This window comes from Cyprinodon variegatus, unplaced genomic scaffold (genome assembly GCF_000732505.1).
Source record: "Cyprinodon variegatus isolate N-32 unplaced genomic scaffold, C_variegatus-1.0 Scaffold205, whole genome shotgun sequence".
Taxonomy (NCBI): domain Eukaryota; kingdom Metazoa; phylum Chordata; class Actinopteri; order Cyprinodontiformes; family Cyprinodontidae; genus Cyprinodon; species Cyprinodon variegatus.
In genome coordinates this window covers 234,160-242,653 of record NW_015150658.1, presented here as the reverse complement: position 1 = coordinate 242,653, position 8,494 = coordinate 234,160, and positions in this window count along the sequence as shown.

Below are 8,494 nucleotides of genomic sequence, written 5' to 3'. Positions count from 1 at the left end.
CCGACAGTGGCTCCAACACAGGAACATGCGAACCCACCGACTGTGGATCCGCCTCAGGAGCATGGGAGGCCACCGACTGTGGCTCTGTCTCGGGAACAAGGGAAACCACCCATGGAGGCTCATGTTCAGTCTCTGAAGTGGGTTGAAAAGTCTGTAGAGGACTCTTGGCGGTTTGTGGTCCCTGTAGAGAGGCTCTTGGAGGCCTATCTCCATCAACTCCAAATTCTGAAGTCCTTCTAACCCTTAGCTCAGGGGTCTCTAGACGGCACAGGGCAGGCTCAGGGGTCTCTGGACGGCACAGAGCAGGCTCAGGAGTCTCTGGATGACACAGAGCTGACTCAGGGGTCTCTAGACGGCACAGAGCTGACCCAGGGGTCTCTAGACGGCACAGAGCCGGCTTAAGGCGACGCCTTTTCTTACGCCGAGAGGTCTTTGGAGCTAGGCTAACTGGTTTATTGATTGAATCAGACGCTAAATTAACCGGTTGAGAAATAATAATTCCAGAGTGGATTACAGGATCAGAAGCTAAAAAGTCAGGCAAGGGGTCAGGTTTTAAATTAACTGGGTCAATAACTGGCTCCGAATCTGGATCTGGCTGGCGTGTAACAGAAAGCGGTGGCTCGAAAGGGCAGAAATCATCTCTATCTCCATAGAAAAACTCCCATAGATCATCCTCATGGATGTAGGGATCTCGATAAACGGGCGAGGGAACAGGTCTAGATACCTCGGTGACGGGTGCAAGTGTATGACCAGGCTGGCGGGGAACTCTAACAGTTTAACGTGAAATAGGTGGGCCAATCTTGAGTCCTTTAACAGATGGAGTTAAATGATGGTCTAGAATATGAGAACTGAGACTAACCCGGCGCGGAGAGGAACTGAAACTGGTTTGTGATGCTAAGTCTAATCCAATGGCTAATTCAATGAGGTCCTCTAGGGTAGCTGGCTCGACGTAAAATGAAAGCTCTTTTCTGATGGAATTATTTAAAGCCATGAGATAAGCGGACTTGAGCGCAGACTCGTTCCACCCGGAAACGGCTGCTCTAACCTGGAACTCGATAGAAAACTCGGTGACGGACCTATTACCCTGTTTCATATTCAGAAGCTCACCAGAAACTGAACACTTAGTGACCCTACTAAAGGCTTTTTCAAACTCCAGGATGAAATTCTGATATGTACAGTTTTTTCTAGTTTCTAGCGGAAATCTTGACTCCGCCCATTCAAGGGCTTCACCACACAAAAAAGAAACAACAAAAGCAATCTTATCCTTATCATTAGGAAAACTAGAAGTATGAAAACCAAGCAATAACTGACACTGAAATAAAAATCCCTTGAGCTTACGTGGGTTGCCAGAAAATCTCTCAGGCAGAGGAGGACCAGGTGACGAAAACGACAGGTAGAGTTCAGACCAGAAAGGAGGGGTATCATCTTGACTAGGAGATGACGTCACCACCGGTGAACCAGGAAACGGAAGTGGATTCGGGGCAGGACGAGCTGCTGACGTGGCGTTATCATTGTAGAAGTGGCTAGCGAATGTTTGATTTAACAGTAACTCATGGACGGTTTGCGAGTGATCATGTGTCTGAGCGTCCTGTTTCTCAGTCCAACGACGGAGGTGATCTGCTGGGCTTTGTGTTTGGCCGCAGTGTTCTGTCATGATTGGGTTTCAGAGAGTAAAGCCCAAGATGCAGAACACACACAGAGGCACTGGTAAAAAATCCAAAGAGTTTATTTAAAGACACAAGCACATAGAAATAAACAGGAACAGTTCAGTCCGGGGGCTGGTTCACTGGGGTCTGTGCAGGGAACGGAGGATGGCTGGTTAACTGAGATCATGAGGGGCTAAGCCTCTAGCTGTATGCTTAGCAAGGCTAGCTAGGATCTGAGCTTCCAGCTCAACGCAGAGAACAACAGGGGATAATCCACATGGGAACCTCTGGGGAAACTCCTCAATGAAGTCGTCAGGTTTCATCCACGTGGGGATCTTCGGGTTGGCTCACCAGGGCCGATTAGCAGGTTAGGTTTTCCAAGAGCTTCTGGCTTGGGACTGGTTTCCTGTGACGCAGCTCTCCCAGAGCTGCAGACTAGAGACAGGGTTCCAGTGAGGGTGCTCTTCCTGAGCTTACGAGGAGACAGGAGGTTAAGCTCATCCAGAGCTTCACGAGAGACAGGAGGTTAAGCTCATCCAGAGCTTCACGATTAGACAGGATTCCTGTGTGGCACAGATAAAGGAGAGATTACAATCTGACCTCAACCTAGGAACAACCAAGACTCAGTCTATAGCAGAAGGTTCAGGAAGCTAACCAACTAAGATCAACACTGCGGCGTGGAATCAAGGTTCGAAGGCAGCTTAAATACTGTGGTCCTCCTGATGAGTAGATCAGCCACAGGTGTGTGGGAGGCTCAGCTCAGGAGGACCCACGGCGCACTCTGCTGGAGGCAGAGGGTAATCTCCAGAACCTTAACAGTGACTCCAGCCCTAAAGAAAAGACAAAGAGAGCAGAAGAGGATCCTCGGCGCCCTCTGGTGGGCAAGCCTGAGGATCCCAACATGCTGGGCCCCTGACTGGACCAGACCTCACCAGAGAGCCATGAGCTGGGGCGATTTTGAAATTCCCCCGGACATTTGTAGGTATGGAAAGTAGTACATGTCCGGGAAAAGGAGGACGTCTGGTCACCCTACCATATAAACAATTTCGATGTTTCAGTGAGTGAGTTATTGCAGATATGCCATTTTCAGCCCAACCAATGTTACACACCCTATTCACAGACCTTAATACCCTATATAATTATTCTATGACCCCTTTAAGAAATAAGAACTGTATAAAAACTGTCAAGCATGGTGGTGGCTAACTGTTTGTTTTGTAGTCATTGTTTCTGGTAAATTGCCTCTGTATTCAATAACTTTACATCAAATCAGCTCATAGATGACTAGAACTGAGGCACAGTTGGGTGACAGAACAAGAAAAAGATCTTAAATACACATCTAAACAGTTTTTTTTATGGTTAAAGCAGGTCATTAAATTTTTGGAAAGCGCTTGAGCTACACAGCTATTAACAGTTTAATTACTATGATTAAATGGTAATTGGCCTGTACACTTATATAGCACTTTTTCCAAGTCAGAGGACTTGACCAAAACGATTTATGCTTCATTCAGTCATTCACCCATTCACACACACACACACACCCAAACACACACACAGATGGTGGCAAACTACATTGTAGCCACAGCTGCTCTGGGGCTCACTGACAGGCTGCCGTACACTGGGGCCACCAGTCCCTCCGACCACCATTATTAGGCAATGCGGATGAAGTGTCTTGCACAAGGACACAACGGCACTGAAAGTTGTAGCTTGAACTGACAACCCTCTGGTTGCAGGGGATACTCCTTCATCTGACACCAACGTCGCCCCACTCTATCGCCTCACTGTGCCCCATCTTATCCATAAACTTGCCTTTTAATGTTGCCTTAAAAGGCCAGTTTGTGGCCGGAAACCAAACTAATCAATTCCACCAAGATTAAAGGTCCAAATATCCAACCAGATTCATGCTGAAAGCTTCTGGATGGCTGCAAAGAGCATCTGATTAAGGTGCAACTTGCTAAAGAGCATAAAACCAGATATTAGTTTATGCATTTCAGACCCCACACAGATTAAAGAAAACCTATAATCTCCTGTGGAAACTTTGGATAACCCGGTAAATAAAAACAGCTGAAAACTGAAAACCTACTGTTAATGTTTCAGTACATGTGCCTTCTGGATCTCACGGTCAAAGCGAGGGCTTAATGTAATTCTCAAGTACAACAGGATTTGTATTAGTTGGAAAAGGGTCAGTAAGGTTAAGAGTTTCTAAGTAGTAGTGTTTAAATCCTTCCTACGCCCTACTACCCCGGCACTGTCCCCACCACACACACAAGCCTATGGACTTGTTTGACCAATGTGTGTTTTGGACAACTGGAAAGGCAAAACGGATGATTGCAGCAAACACATGTGCAGGTCAGTTAAATCCTTTCAGGATTTCCGGAGGAAATAATCAACCTCAGTGCTGGGTTACGTTCCATAACCCTTAAGTGTGGCTGGTTCAGTGTTAGTACTTTGGTTTTGATTTAATTGTTTGTTTACAAAAGCTACGGTTTCAAAGGATCCACTTGATTTTCACAGATGCCCCATAGCTTAACTGTTATGCAATATCATTGGCCCATGGGTCTCCATCATCTAGTGGCTGGCAATAATAGGTGACGTCAGAAAGACAGATTATGGAAATGTGTGTATGGAAATCATTTATTTAATCTGACATAATCTGATGTTATACCTCACTGCATGGATTTTGTTGCAAACGTGCAACAGCCCAGACAGTCATGATATCTGATCTAATGATGCTTTGACCAGATTACAGACCAGCTCTTTCAGGTCAGGTCACAGGAATCACTTTAAATGCAGGAAAAGGCAGGCAGGAGATTCTCAAACTATGACAACCATAGAGACAGTGTGCAAAAGACAGGGTATCCTGCTTTAATTGGTTATTTAAGAAAGAAGGGCCAGTTATCAATACTCTACCCAAAATAATAAAGCATTGTTGTTTAAACCTCAGTGTACTAAGAGGATATTGGCTGGTTAGACCTGTGATGGACTAGCGACCTGTCCAGGGTGTACCTGTCTTCTCGCCCATAGACAGTTGGAGATAGGCACCAGCACCCCTCGGAGGGAAAATGGATGGATGACTGGTTCAGGCTGTCTGCTCCAGGCTGTCTGCTCCTATGGAGTCAACCATACTATAGTACCTTTTGAGGTTTGAAACAGTGTTGCATTAATAAATTTAACTGTTGCTTTGAAAGTTTTCACAAGAAAGCTTTTTACAGTTTCATAGAAGGACATTGTCAGATATTCATTTTTTTTCTTTATGGCATTTGATTTAGGGACCATAAACCTTTGCAGCTTTGGTACCAGATCACCTATTAAACCTTTTTACCGGCCACCAGCTCATGCCTACCTAAGAATGGGACACAATGCTTCATTACCTGTTTTATTGGTTTTGATAACCTTTGAAGATATTTGACATTCCACTAAACCTAATCTAAATTAACCTTAAAATCTCTTTTCTTTTGAAAAGCTAAGACATTTACATTTGTCACCATCTGTCTTTAAAATGAGCGCTTTTTGAGTTTTTTGCTGTAGTTCATGGCGTCTTGATTAAACTCTGGTTGCAGTGTCTGTTAAAGAATAGCATGTGATATGTATTACACATGCAATTCCTAATTCACTGAAGGGTTCTCTTCCTAAATCTCAGCTTAGAAGAAAACTATGCAGAGAACCACAGACAACCGCAGCGTATTCTACTTTAAACAACAACGTTTTTGAACAATGGAACAATGCCAAATAATCACAGCATGGTTGATTGTGCAAACAATAAATCTAATGTATTCAAATACTTAATGTCTTTGAAATTCCAAGTTAAACGACCGTGTACAAATGAATGCTAAATGAACTGGTTTGGGAATAGATTGTAAATGTCTAAATGAAATACTAATACAAAAAAAATTATAAGTTATTCCAAAAACATCAACATTATTTAATATCAATGTATAACATCAAAATTAAAATAAAGTGTCTTCTTCTTTTTATAAATTATTTTCCTAAACTATTTTAAAAAGCTGAATGAAAGTGATAATCATAGACACCGCCAGAAAAAAACATTTGTGTCATGACTGAAAGGGTCAAAAATATCATCCCAGTGGAGGATTTTATTCAAGCCCACAATAAAAAATTTAACTGGTGATATCCAAGGATTTGACACAATGCCATTCCCATAAACTTGTTTTTTCTGTCATTAATCGGGTGTTTTAAATTAATGTCTTTTCTGTTGTCTGTCTGAAAATCTTTCTCACATTTTTATCAATTAAAAAATGTTTTCAATCAAACATTTTCATTATTTTTGGTTTCTACAAATTATTTATTGTGGTAGTTTTCCAAAACAAAACAAACAAGCCATTTACATTTACAGCCATTTATATTTTTTAATCACAGGGAGGGAGAAAAAAAAGTAAATTTACTTGTTTCACAGAGACAGATTACAGTAAAGAGGCTCCTGATTCTGTGGCACTAGATGGAGGAAAAAGTAGAAACCCCTTCTTTAGATACTTTTATTGACTCAGAGCTTCTTTGTTAAGCTGTATTTTTTTCTTTTGATGAACCCATCACTGCCACTGAAATGTATACTCAGATTTTCTGTATTTAATTTACGCTTCACTGTTTGTTTTTTTCTCCATATGCAGCCTATAGTTCTGCTGATGTTTTCCTCCCATTAAAGCAGGGATGTTTCTCTCCACTATGGGTTTCTAAAGTCACACTTTGAGGGCTACTGTCTTGCAAGTTTTAGTTGTTTTCCTATTAATGTATAGCTGATTTCTGTTATTGGCAGATTAAAACACATTTGTTAAGCTGCATTAATCTAAATCAAGTGTGTTAAATCTAAAACCTTCAGGACAGCAGCCACATGGACCAAATTTGGACAACCTTGTCTCTATCCCGACAAGCCTAATAAGGATGGTAGATTGCTGCGATTTCAAATATTGGGTGCTGAGCCTCCTAAGGCAACTTTTTACCTGTCAAACTAATCAATGGACATATTGTATAGTATTTGGTTTTGAATATTTGCGAAATGCATTTGAATGTGAGTATGTGGTTGGTTTTGAATAGGGTCGTCAAAAGTGCTTCCTCAGGGTCCTTTATGAGTGGTATTACAGTAAATTTGGTTCAACAACTTAATCAACATGAAAGTGTTGGTGTAATTGTTTATGATACAATACCTCTTAAAAAATATCAAAGTAAGCTATTAAGCAAAGAATTAAAGCAACATTTTTTTTTGCTTTCTAAAAAAACAGATCTAATTTGACAGTTAACGATCACAAACACAAAGTAGTTTTTCATGAAAACAAGACTTGGGAGTTTCCATTGATTAAACTGGACATAAAGATAAGAGTGAACCATATCCTGCTCTAGTTGATGAAAATACAGACAGAAAATTCAGCCAAGGCAGTCAACCTGAAATCATTACATGCTGTTTATTTTTAATTTTTTGCCAAACTTGTGAGACAGTTTGTATTGATGGTGTTTATGTCTAGAATCACTTACAGATCCCTTTTCTACAGAAATTGATCTCCTTGTTTCATTAACATGTTGTCTGTTTAGGTTATTGTTAAGAAGGTGCATATGAAAACAATTTGCTGTCTGAACAAAAAGGAAATCAGATTTGTTGCTCTTACTTCATATTTTTGGCCCCTATGGTATAAAGTTTGGACAGCCCTGGACTTGGATTTATCTAAAAAGGAATTGAACCTATCTTCCTCCTGTAAAGTGCAGATAACAATTGTTGTATTTTAGTGCTTTATGTATGACAGGGAATAGAATTGAACATTGTGTTTTGCAGTTATCTATTTACAATTTTTTATAGTAAATAAGATATAGTTCATATGGTGCAATATGAAGTATGAGCTCAGATATTTACTCTGGCCTTTTGTTTGGACACACTGCTGTAATACATCTCCACCTGTGTCATCAGCATTGTATGTTTCTTTGTTTTGTGGGGTATAAACATTACAGCTTGGTGAGCAAATGCAACTAAGATAAAGTTTTGTTGCTGGGAATGTTGTCAGTTGTAATCAAATTTTAGATAAATGTTGAAAGAACCATTTTATGTATGCAAGAACATTTCAAAATACTCCTCTAAATTCCATCCTTTATTGTGGAAAATGTTTATGCGAAGCAGATTTACCTTGGATGAACCAAAGTATTTGGCTGTGGGTAGACGTGGGCGAGAAAAAGAGACAGGGAGGGGAAAAAGGAGAGAGACGACTGTGAGCAATCTGAGCTGGCGTAGCAGGAGGCTGATTTATAATTAGAGTGAATGTTTGTTCAGTACCCCCGCTGCTCTGGTGATGGCTCTATTGCATAAAGAGGCCGATTTGCTGCTGCAAGCCTAATTTGAATTCTGAAGCATCACACATCTCTGGGCATTTACCAATGATCTCAAAAGTCTGGGAAAGTCAGGAGTTTGAGCTGAATGTTCTTTCACCTTCAAATTTACCATTTGTCATCTGTGATAATCAACTCCATCTGCAACCAAAAAATAACATGTTTGATGCATTTGATATCTATAAATTATTTACATCATATTAAAACTACAGAGCTTACGTTTGGGAGTGTTGGTTTGCATATTTATCATTAGCTATAACTTACAACTGATAATATGCAGAAAAAGGGAGGGAGAAATCAGATTACTGTCATAGCTTACAGCCATAAAAAAGTATTTCCCCCTCCACATACTTTTTGTTGCTATTTTGCTATATGTAAAAGCTTTAAATTTCTAGTCACATCTTAAAATCAGGGAAATATGTCCTGTAAATACAAAAGGGTAGATTTCAAGTGATTTATTCATTAAAGGTGTAATAAGATAGATAATAACTGAAAAAAATAACCAAAAATATTCTCATTTGTAACAT